At 40.7% G+C, this 12,338-nt stretch overlaps 1 protein-coding gene across 1 annotated transcript in view; it reads right to left on the reverse strand.

Annotated features, from left to right (window-relative positions):
- TEKT3 (tektin 3) overlaps positions 1-7,704 on the reverse strand; it is a 39,348-nt gene extending 31,644 nt beyond the window's left edge. The window contains exon 1 of the mRNA XM_017892396.1: positions 7,590-7,704. The gene's annotated coding sequence lies outside the window, so the exon portion shown is untranslated. The remainder of the gene's footprint in view (positions 1-7,589) is intronic.
- Positions 7,705-12,338: the final 4,634 nt, after the last annotated feature.

Consider the following 12,338-nt stretch of genomic DNA (forward strand, 5'->3'; position numbering starts at 1 on the left):
AGTTTACAAAAGCACCTGGTGATTTGTTTTTTAATTAGAGGTGAGATTTGTCATAGAATCTGGGATCTAAAGCATAAAGCATAGTGGTTTAAAGATCATAGAAGTAGAACTCCTCATGTACGGCTGTCAGTTTCATATGGAGAGATAATATTTTACAGCCACAACTGAAGTTCTAGTTCTACCAGCCATCTCGTACGTCATTCAGGAAGACTGAATCAAAGACATCACTTGGGGATGGTTTCACCAAAGTATTCCACTGTCATGCATTTTGGGCCATGAATGGTCAAGAAAACCAAGACTGTCATGAACTAAAAAATACTTAAAAACTGAAAACTGACTTCTACCTCCAACCATGAGAGAATAATAAAAACCAGACTTAGCTTCTTATATCTAAAAATCTAGACAAAATATATGAAATAACTGCATTCAGACCTCAGACAACAGGCATCATAAGACTCTGATCCTTGAAAGAAGGGAAACAAATAAGGTGAGCCCTCTGATTGTCAAGGCATTGTACCCAAAGGCAATTTTCAGACAATGAGAAAAAACATGAAAACTGAACAGAGCCTGGCAGCCTTTGTGAGTTGAGAAAGTGATCAGAATTCGGGGAGGCTGAGAAAGCTAGAAACTGTAAAGCAGGTTTATGGAATAAAGTGAGCTACGCAGACATAGAGATCCAGAAATCGACATGGGGATCTTTGTCTTTGCTGAGGATAGGCTGCACAGGCATCAAGGAACACTCCACAAACCCTGGCAAAGAGCGATGGCAGAGCTGTTAGCTGAACAATTTCTAGAACTGACAGAGGGTGGAGATACATTATGAACACAAACTAACTAGATTGGAGGGTCACTGGCAACCACCTGGAGCATTCAGGGGAGACACCAGAGAGGCCATACGTTAGAGGTAGGGCTTAACTATGCCTGGAGTGAAGGTAATGAAGACTCACTCTAGCAAAGCTTCAAAACAGGTCTCAAAGATATCAAGCTAATCCACAAGTAACTACCTTACAACATCAAGACACGCAAATATGTAACATCACAATGTCCAGCATCCAGTCAAAAATGACCAGACGTAATAAGGAGCACAAAAATGTAACCCCTAAAGAAAACTCAGTCAATGGAAGGAGGCTTAGAAATGGCAGAGATGATGGAACTAGTAAACTGCATTAAAGTATTTGATACAAGGACATTGAGAAGAGAGAAATGGAAGACTAAAGAAGAACCAAACAAACTTTAGGGATAAAACATACAATATTATACTTGTACAACTTCACTACATGAGATTAACAGCATATTAGAAATTGTAGTAGTAAAGATTGGTGAGCTCGGAGATTTTTTTTTAAGTAAAAAAGACAATGAAAAGCACCTTGGTAACCTATGGTACAACAGCAAAGGTTCTAATATTAAGGTTTTGCAGTGTCATAAAAAAAAAAAGGAGAAGGACAAAATATTTGAGGAAATAATGACTGAATGTTTTCCAAATTTTCTGAAAACTATAAATAACTAGGTCAAAAAGTTCTACAAACTCCAAGAAGATAAATACACACACACACACACACACACATGCACACACACACAACCCCCTGCTGCCACCACCACTCCAAGGCTCATGATCAAATTGCTGAAAACCAGTGATAAAGAGAAAATTTGAAAATCAGAGAGAAAAGACACATTTGGAAAAAAAGAACAAAGACAAGAATCAGTGTTGAATTATTGTCAGAAACTACCCAGACCAGAAGACAAACAACATTTTAAAAGGGCTGGAAGAAAGTGTAAGCCTCAAATTCTGTAGCTAGTGAAAATATCCTTCAAAACATGAAGCTGAAATAAAATGTTTTCATAAAAACAAAATCCAGAAGAATTCATCATCAGCAGACCTGCAATAAGAGAATTGTTAAAGGAAATTCTTCAGGGAAAAGGAAATTATACCAGATGGAAAGTTGGATCTACACAAAGAAATGAAGAATGTCAGAAATGGTAAGCATGTGTGTTAATAAGAAAAACAAAATCTTTCTAACTTTCGAATTTCTTTAAAAGATCGTTATTTAAAGTAAAAATAAAAAATTGTGGCATTAATAAAATAGAAGTAAATTATATGGTAGCCATAGCACAAATGACAGGAGGGCTTAGATGGCCATATTAGATGATAAGGGTCTTATAACTGAAATGAAATAATGTCACTTAAACATACACTGTGATAAGTTAAAAATACGTCTTGCAAACTTTAGAGTAGCCAGTTCTCAAAATGTAAACTAAGGACCCATGGGCCTGCCTAAGACCTCTTGGGAGGTGAAATGGTCAAAATGGTTTTCATGGTAAATACTCAGATGCTATTTGCCTTTCTCACAAATTTACAATGGAGTTTTTCAGAGGCGACATGATACATACTATCGCAACAGGCTGAATGAAGATGAGAGCCCAGCTACTACGCTAAAATTACTATGCCAAAATATAAAACAATACTAAATACTTCTTACTAAATTATTTTGGTTCCAGAAAATATTTTAATAAAACATCATGCTAATGTATAATGGGTTATTATGGTTGTTTTAAAATAATTTATAATTTTTAATTTCTAGTATAATAAATACAATAGATATAATCCACATAAGTAAAAGCTTGTTGAGGTCCTCAATATTTTTAAGAATGTAAAGGGGTCCTGAGATAAAAGTGGTTTTGAACCTCTGACCTGGAGCAGTATCTAAGACTAAAAAACAAGAATTTTAACCAATAATGAAGGGGGAACAAATGGAAGACAAAAAAGACTCATAATTATTCCAAGAGAAAAGAGAACCAAAATAAGACAAAGAAAACCAAATAGAAAATAATACAAATCCAACTACACTGATAATTAAACAATCCAATTAAAAGGCACAGATTGTTAGAAATGGTTTTTAAATAGCAATATTGAACTATAATCTGTCTAGGAAAAATCTCATTTTAAATATAAAACACAAAGAAGTTAAAAATAAAAGTATAGGCCGGGAGCAGTGGCTCACACCTGTAATCTCAGCACTTTTGGAGGCCAAGGCGAGTGGATCATGAAGTCAGAAGTTCAAGACCAGCTTGGCCAAGATGATAAAACCCCAACTCTGCTAAAAATACAAAAATTAGCTAGGCATGGTGACAGATATCTGTAATCTCAGCGACTCGAGAGGCTGAGGTGGAGAACTGCTTGAACCCGGGAGGCAGAGGACCATGCCACTGCACTCCAGCCTAGGCAACAGAGTGAGACTCCATCTCAAAAAAATAAAAATAAATAAATAAATAAATAAATAAAAGTATGAAAAAAAGATAAACTGTTTAAACACTAATCAAAAGAATACAGAAGTGGCTATATTAATATCAAATCAAGTAGACTTCTAAACAAGAAATATTATCGGAGATAGAGAGAAAAATAAGGATAAAGGGATCAGTCAAAGAGATACAACAATATTAAATGTTTATGTAATCATTTACCTAACTTTCAACACCTAAAGCAAAAATTGACAGAACTAAAGTGAGAAATAGACAAATCCACATTATATTTGAATATTTCAACATTTGTCTGTTACTAAATCATAGAACAAGTAAACAAAAAATTGGTTGATACATAGACTATTTGAACAACATTACAACTAACTGGACCTAATTTGCATCTTTAGAATGTTTTAGAAAACATTCACCAATGTAGACCATATCATGAGTCACAAACAAGTCTAAATAAACTTAAAATATCAAAAGTATACAAAGTATGTTAACTGACCATATCAGAATTAAGTTAGAAATCAGTGATAGAAAGATATTTGGAAAATCCCCAAATAGCAAATGAAACAACACCTTACTCCATACCTCATGAGTCAATAATTACATGGGAAATTAGAAAATATTCTTAACTAAATGAAAATGAAAACAGCATAACAAAATTTGTGAGATGCAGCTAAAATAGTTATTAGTGGTAAGTTTATAGCTTTAAGTGTTTACATTAGTAAATAAGAATGAGGTAAAATCAGTGATCTGTGCTTTCATCTTAAAATGCTAGGAAAAAAATAATAAACCCAAAGTAGAAGGAAGAAAAGAGAAAAAAAAATCAATGAAATAGAAAATAGACAAATAGAAATGAAAAACAATAAAACTCTATCAATAAAATTGATAAACCACTTGACAGGCTTATCAAAATTAAAAAGAGAAGACAAATTACTAATATCAGGAACAAGAGAGGCAATATTCCTGCAAACATTATATAAAGTGAATAAAGCAATATTACTAACAACTTTATGGCAAGAAATTTGACAACATAGGTGAAACGGACAAAATTTTTGAAAGATATACAAATAACAAAAACTGATTAAAGAAGAGTCAGATAACCTGAGGGGCCCTGTAGTATTTTTTAAAATTGAATCTGCAGTTTAAAACTCCTCAAAGAAAAGTTCAAGCTCCAATGGGTTCACTAGTGAATTCTATCAGACTGTTAAGGAAGAAATACCTTAGTTTTTAAAAGCCTATGGCTTACTTTGGTGGTGTGCGTCTTTTACAATGATTAACTTACTCTCTAAATTCTAACTTAGTCGATTCTTTTTTTTTTTTTTTTTTTTTCTGCTGAGACGGAGTCTCGCTCTGTTCCCCAGGCTGGAGTGCAGTGGCATGATCTTGGCTCACTGCAAGCTCCGCCTCCCGGGTTCACGCCATTCTCCTGCCTCAGCCTCCCGAGTAGCTGAGACTACAGGCGCCCGCCACCACGCCCGGTTAATTTATTATTATTATTATTTAGTAGAGACGCGGTTTCTCCGTGCTAGCCAGGGTGGTCTCTATCTCCTGACCTCATGATCCGCTCGTCTCTGCCTCCCAAAGTGCTGGGATTACAGGCGTGAGCTACCATGCCCTTCCAGTCAATTCTTAAGAGAGCATGTGCAGCACATACTAAGATCATTAACTGATGCTATAAATATCTCATATTTGTAAAGAAACTGAGCAAATTCTTTGGAAAATGACTGAAAATAGTATGGAAAATCCTTTAAATTAGGCAATTGTTTTTTATTGTACATTTAATCATGATGTTTTGGTTTGAATGCTCCCCTCTAAAACTCAAGTTGAAATTTAATTACCATTGTGCAGTATTAAGAGGTGAGACTTTTAAGAGGTGATTATGTTATAAGGGGTCTGACCTCATAAATGGAATACTACCATTATTGTGGGAGTGGTTTAGTTATCACAGAAGTGGGGTCCTGATAAAATAATAAATTCACCCCCGTTGTCTCTGTCTCTTTCATTCTCTTGTCCTTCTGCCATATTATGATGCAGCAAGAAGACCCTCATCAGGTGTAGCCCCTGAATCTTGGACTTCCCAGCCTCCAGAACTGTGAGTCCAATAAATCTCTGTTCTTTATAAATCACCCAGTATCTGGTATTCTGTTATAGCAGCAGAAAACTAAGACAAATGACCAAACGGAATTTTAAGAAATGAGACATGGGCTACAAAGTGAAATACAATGTTTAACTAGGTGCACTTAATTTATGGTCAACAGTTATTTACATACTGAAAAAAATGCTATAATAGTCTTCTATAAATATTAACATGCTAAATATAGAATCAATCACACAGAGGTTTTAAGAACCGGAAAGCTCCATTTGCAATCCAAAAGTTGGCTTCATATTGGGTAAACATTTTATTAGCATATTTAAGCAAGACTTGAAGATCATAAATATTTTAAAGTACAAAAATCTACAGACCATTTTCTGCAGAAGACACAGGTTTACATGACTTGCTCCACACCCTGCCTTAGATCAGGGGCAAGCATAGGCTTGAAGGGCTCACGTACAAACCCCTTTAGTTCCTTTGTAGCCACTTAATTACAGTTCCAAATTGGAGCGAAAATAAAACAGTGCTGCCAATGCACTAACAAATACCAGAAGTAGAAGAAATCATATCAGACATCAATGTTTAATTTCTCTTTACGCATATATTACATAAGAATACAGGAAAACTTCATCTCTTCAAAAAAAAGTTTGGTTAAGGAACTCGATTCATTGATGGTGTATAAATTATTACACATTGGAGAGCTACACGGTGGTATCCAGTAAAGTTGAAATGTCATATTCAAATATGTTTGAATATGTTCAAACATATTCAAATATGTTTACAATTAGAATGTACTAGAATTCCTTTCTAATATTTTTAAAGGGAGCAAACTAAAAGTCCATCAACAGGAGGATGCATAAGTAATATGCGGTAAATTCACACAAGAATCACCACACAACAGTTCAAATGAATGACCTGGAACACGTACAGCATAACCATTCTATCAACTCAAAATGTAATAGTAGGCTGGGTGCGGTGGCTCATGCCTATAATCCCAGCACTTTCGGAGGCCGAGGCGGGCAGATGAGGAGGTCAGGAGTTTGAGACCAGCCTGGGCAACTTGATGAAACCCCGTCTCTACTAAAAATACGCACACACACAAAAAAGAAAAAATTAGCCAGGAGTGTTGGCAGGCGCCTGTAATCCCAGCTACTCAGCAGGCTGAGGCAGGAGAATTGCTTGAATCCGGGAGGCGGAGGTTCCCGTGAGCTGAGATCACGCCATTGCACTCCAGCCTGGGCGACAAGAGCGAGACTCCGTATCAAAAGAAAAAAAAAAAAAGTATACATTGGCTTGGGATAAACATATGAGTAGCAAAAGTATAAAAATATGCAGAACATAAGTAAATGCTAAATTTTGTAGGTTAATAGGAATAGGGAAGGAGAGAGGAGAATAGGATTTCCAAGGGTTACGTAAGAGGCCTCAACTCTGCCTGTAATCGATTTTTTGTTGGTTTAAGTTTGGGCTGGGCACATGGATTCACCCCTGGGTTCACTCTACTTATTGTGTGAAGTATTTTATTTTAAAGAAGAAAAAAGTGGAATATTTTGTCAGTTACCTCAAAACATTTTTGCCTATTAGTAAAACTATGTATTTTTTTCACAATAATCAAACAAATAATTTTACCCATTTCCAGGATGTTTATTTCTCTGCAACACCATATACATCCAGGAGAAAACATAAAGGGGTTTGGTCTAAACTGCCCAAACACAACCGAAAGCTTTGCAGCCATAGCTAAACAGAAATGGCTTTGGGCGGTGAGAGAACAGTTTGATCTGAATTTCAGGAGCTCTGACTACAAGACCAGGTGATTGAACTCTCCTCCCCGTGGCTGCAGATCTGAAGGATCGGCTACTGAAGCAGAGGGGACGAGGAACACCGTGCGGGGCGGCCAGCACCGCAGTGGAAAGGCACAGCACTGCTAACGGGTAATAATTAGAATTAAGAAATTAAATGAGTTAGCACAGTGCAGGGGTTCGGATGCCCCTTCCCTGGTTCCGCGTTTAGAAATAACTTCTCAAACCTTGAAAAGCATCAGAAAGGTAAATTACGAGGAAATAGACGTCTGGGTGGGAGGTGCCTGTGGATTTGTATGGCTTTTATTTGGAAAGAAAAGTGAAGATGGGGGGAGGAATTGCAGGGTATCCGCGACCTCCCGCGATCCGGAGGCCAGAGGTTGGAGTCCTGGTTGGCGAAGGGGGATCCTTTGCGGTCGTCCTAGAGGCAGGCTGGAGTCAGCGAGACCACTCACCTGTCGGCGGATGCCCGGCGAGGGGCGGGAAGGGGCGGTGAGAGGAAGGGGTCGCAGCCTGCCACCTGCAGCCCCCGACTGGGGCCCAGACCAGTCCGGCCCTGGCCCCGCCTTTCCTATCTGTGACGATAGCAGCACCTGTGGGCCACTCAGCGGCCGTCCCGGCGGCTCGCCGGGAGCTGATTGGCCAGTCAGAGGAGAGGCGGGAGCTGTCGGGCCAGGAGGGAAACCAGTCGGGCGGCGGTTACTATGGACGCGTTCACGCTTAGTAACCGAGGCCCCCCGCCCTTTGGGAGACCTGCTTGGTCCGGGAGGTGAAAGGGGTGAAGAGTAGCCCAAGAGAGAGGCTTCCGTGATTTCCCCGCCTTTCCTTGAAGCCTGATTCGGAACTCTTCCAACTGCGAAGAACTTGGCCGATTCTAAGGCACACCAGGGCTGTCTGGAACCTTAACACCTGCCTAGGTGTTGACAAGCCCCCATCTTTCTTGACAAGCCTCTCCTCCCTCCAGCAGAGCTTCTCCTGTGACCGGATTATCTAGTGTTCCTTCCCTCCTTCCTCACTCTAAGAAAATGGTTTGAGCTTTCCCTCTCTCTCTCCAGCAAATATTTCCGTAAACAGCAGCCCTTACTGTTTCTTCCAGGTGCTGATCCACATTTTTAAATACATACATCATTGCTCATCCATGCAAGCTCTTTCCAACCCTGTAAGAGGGTTTATATTGTGCAGATGAAGAAACTGAAGTTCGGGAAGTTAATGGACTTAGACAATGTGACTCAGGGGCAGAGCTTACACTAAAACTCAAATCAGTCAAACTTCAAGGCATCTTTCCATGAGGCAGCAGTCTAACCGTGTGAGCAGCAAGAGAATTCACTGAGCTACTTTAGTAACTAGTAATGCTAAAGAAAATAAAGCCCTCAGTTAATTATTTTTGGCTTTTCTGGGAATCACTGTGTGGCACTCCACCCAAGGGTGAGGCTGAGGGACTTGCCAGGATAAGGCAGGCTGCCCAGCCCCTAAGCGACCTCAGTGAAGTGACTTCAGGTTGGGGGCTGGTCCTCAGCTTTGCCAGTTCAGACGTTTGGTTCCGTCAGTGTCCCGAGTTTATCAGAGGCTGAGTCAGGCCAACTGAACTCATGGGAACCTAAACTAGAAAAGTTAGAATGCTGCCTCGAGTGTTTACATTAAGCAACACGACCCCTCTAACTGTGGAGATAAGCCCAGAGTATTTTCCCCAAGGAGGAAAATCACAGAAAACACCCAGCGCTCAGAGGCTACTCATTTGCCTGGGCCCAAGACTAGACTAGACAAGGCTCCCATACCCCACACCAGGGCACTGCAAATCCTGACTGGTTTTCCCACTACGTTCCTTATCAGCAACTTTTTCTACACTCAGCCTAAGAAACATTCCACTCTGAGCTGTCTTTTTTTAATTACATTTTTCTCATGCATAGTGTTCTGCATTTTGTATTTTCAGTATTCAGGACGGGCCTTGCAGATGCCCAGAATCAGTAGACAGCACAGTAAATGATGCCATGTTCATTCTTTGGGCCAAAAGGCTGGCAACCGTTCTAAAGTAGATCTAATTGCCCGCAAACTCTTTAAAGATAATGAGCAGTCTTTGTGCTTTGCACACATCAAGATGCCCAAAAGCATTGCTAATTGAAGATGAAATTCATTCAATGTCTGATTTAAAAATAAACAGGTGAAATTATAGCAGAGTTTGATCTTTTCAATGACACATTGAGTCCGTGAATTTCAAAAACCTCCTGATTAAAATTTCAGGTTAAATTGATCAACTCTGTTCTCCACAGAAAGGATTGAATGATGTTTTGGAAATAATTTAGATACCCTCTCAAAAAAAATTGTTCCGTGATTATCAAGTCTTTGCCAGAATTAAGAGGTTAATTCTCACCCTTCAGTTTTACAGTACACTGAAGACCCCCTACAAAGCTTATTAAGAAAAATAAAGCAAAACCACCTGGATTCAGCTATTCAATCTTACTTTCTCAGCAGCTCCACAAGTTCAGTAATGTGTCTGTTTCTGTTCATCTCTGCATCCCCAGCATGGGGCTTCATGTGCCATGAAAGAGGGACTCCGTCAATGCTTGTTGAATGAAAGCATGAAGTGTGATGCTTATGGGGTAGGAAATGCCTATGGGGTACAGAAATGGAGAAGCAATAAAGCAGATTTTGCCTATTTTATAACTTTGCCTTAGTCATTTTTATAACTTGAAGTCATTTTTATAACTTCCTTAGCTGCTACATTTTCACCCTATTTAGAGTCACCAAACCTCCTCTCCAGTCTCTCTGAGTCTTCCTATCACTCAACCATCACCCTTCATCAAGATGCTATCAGCCCCTTTCAACTGTCTATCCTTATCAGAAACCAAGTGTGGGCCATCTTCACCCCTGGACTTCCACCCCTATTCCCATCCTCACAGCAACTCACGTACACAACTCACGTACACGTACACAGCCTGCTTTCTCCATTTCTCCTCCAGCACTAAAGTTAATCATCGCATTCTTCCTATTCCCCTGACCTCACCCCATGCCTCTCTCCTGCTCACTCACTGCGTGCTAGCTACACTGGCTCTTTTTGTTTGTTTGTTTTTGACACAGAGTTTCACTCTTGTTGCCCATGCTGGAGTGCAATGGCGGTGCGATCTCTGCTCACCGCAAATTCTGCCTCCCAGGTTCAAACTATTCTCCTGCCTCAGCCTCCCGAGTAGTTGGGATTACAGGCATGCACCACCATTCCCAGCTAATTTTGTGTTTTTAATAGAGACGAGGTTTCACCATTGGTCAGGCTGGTCTCGAACTCCCAACCTCAGGTGATCCACCTGCCTCGGCATCCCAAAGTGCTGGGATTACAGGCGTGAGCCACCGCACCTGGCTTACACTGGCTCTTATTCAAGTTTCTTGATGCTCTAAGCTTTTTGCCACCTCAGGGCCTTTGCACATGCTGTTCTCGCTGCCTGGACCCCTCTTTCCCCCCTCAAATGTTATTACCTCAGAGATGTCATGCCTGGTCACCCAGACTCAACTGGGCTGCCCTCCTATACTCCCCTAACTCCTTTCCTTTGTGACATTACAGTTTCCAGTTACTTATTTTGTGTGATTATTTAATTAACATCTTGAGTTTCCTTCCAGAATATGAGTATAAATGGGGGAGGGGAGGGGAGGAAGCAGGGCTGTTTTGCTAACCACTGAAAACTCAGCAGTTCACCTGGTGGTGCTGAGGAGGGCAGAATACTGTGAGGAGGCCCCTTGCACCTCTGACAGCTCCTAAGGGGGATTAAAACAAAAACAGAAAACTGAAAACACCTCTCCCACAACTGAGCTCACAATTCAACAGAGGGATTAGAAGCCAGACTTTCTGGTTCCAAACCCTGATGTGGATAATGAGAGGAAAGCTCCCAGCTCTGTCACAGCCGCTTCAGTGTTCCCAACACCCAAATGTTCTGACAGGAGCCCCCTATACATTTATGTGACGTCCTTGCTACACATCTGGCCCTTTTTCAACTGCTGGAACAGAAACAAAGTGGGGTCGCAACCCCAGTGGCTCCACCACAGCGCTGCTGGTGAGACGGGGAGTAAGTTCATTCAGGGATGAATCTTATAATTATCCTGTTCCAACCTTCGCTGGTTCCTCAGAGTTTAAAAAAGGAAATCTCACCTCCTCAGATCAGCATCCAGAGCTCTCCATGATCTGGTCCTAGCCTGGCAGTGCAGCCCCGTGTCCACACTCCCCACTCCATGATCCCAAACAGGAGTGAACACACAACCCTGCTTCAGCCTCTAACATCCTGTGATTTTTCTGATCCCTGACTTGCTCATGCTGTTCCCTGTACCTAGCATCCTCTTCCTCCTTCATATTGCCCTAAATTTATAGAATCTACTCATGTTCTTATGTCAATGTCAAATGCTACCTCCAAAATGTTTGTTTTGTTTGTCAAAATTAATTTATTTTCCCTGCGTATGTTTTTGTAGCATGTACAATCCATGTGATGTTACACTTATTTACTGATATTTCTGTCTCCATAGACTGAGCAGTCCTTGCATCTGCACACAGATGCACACACCCCACCATTGCTCTGCACTAATACAAATCATAGTTACTATTTATTAAACCCTCACTCTGTGCCATATATCATATATTATGCTAGCTTTTCGTACAGTATTTCATTTATGGCTCCCAGTACCACAATGGGATAGGCCACTATCATTTCCGTTGTCTAAATGAAGTGGAGATTCCATTGGAGAGGTTAGGTAGCTTGACCAGTGCCACACAGACAGCAAGAGGAAGAGCCGCGCTTTGAATCCACTTCTTTCTGGCTTTAAATTCTGTGCTCCTCACCTCTATACTATCAGTGCAAAGCACCAACCATGAAGAAGTAGCTTTTAACGATTATGCCCTGCCGGGAACCACTCATTCCATCCATGAACTCCTCCAACTCTTTCAACAGCCCCGAGAGGCAGGTATTGCCGCACCAGCACCTAGTCAATAAATACTAATGGCTTGTTGAATTACTTTGTGTGAGACTGACAGCAGCAGATAGAGCCAGTACTGGGACAGAGGTCCCCTGTTAGGAGGTCCTAAAGTCAACTTTTGTAGGGATAAAAACCTTTAAAAAGGCAGTCAGAATAATGACACTCTCCAGACAGGGGAGTGAGTCGTCCACAGAGTGGCCACAGAGCAGGTGGCTGGTCCAAGAGAGTTTAAACAAACCCCGCCCCCGCCCCCGCCC

This window comes from Rhinopithecus bieti, unplaced genomic scaffold (genome assembly GCF_001698545.2).
Source record: "Rhinopithecus bieti isolate Rb0 unplaced genomic scaffold, ASM169854v2 scaffold_20098, whole genome shotgun sequence".
NCBI lineage: Eukaryota > Metazoa > Chordata > Mammalia > Primates > Cercopithecidae > Rhinopithecus > Rhinopithecus bieti.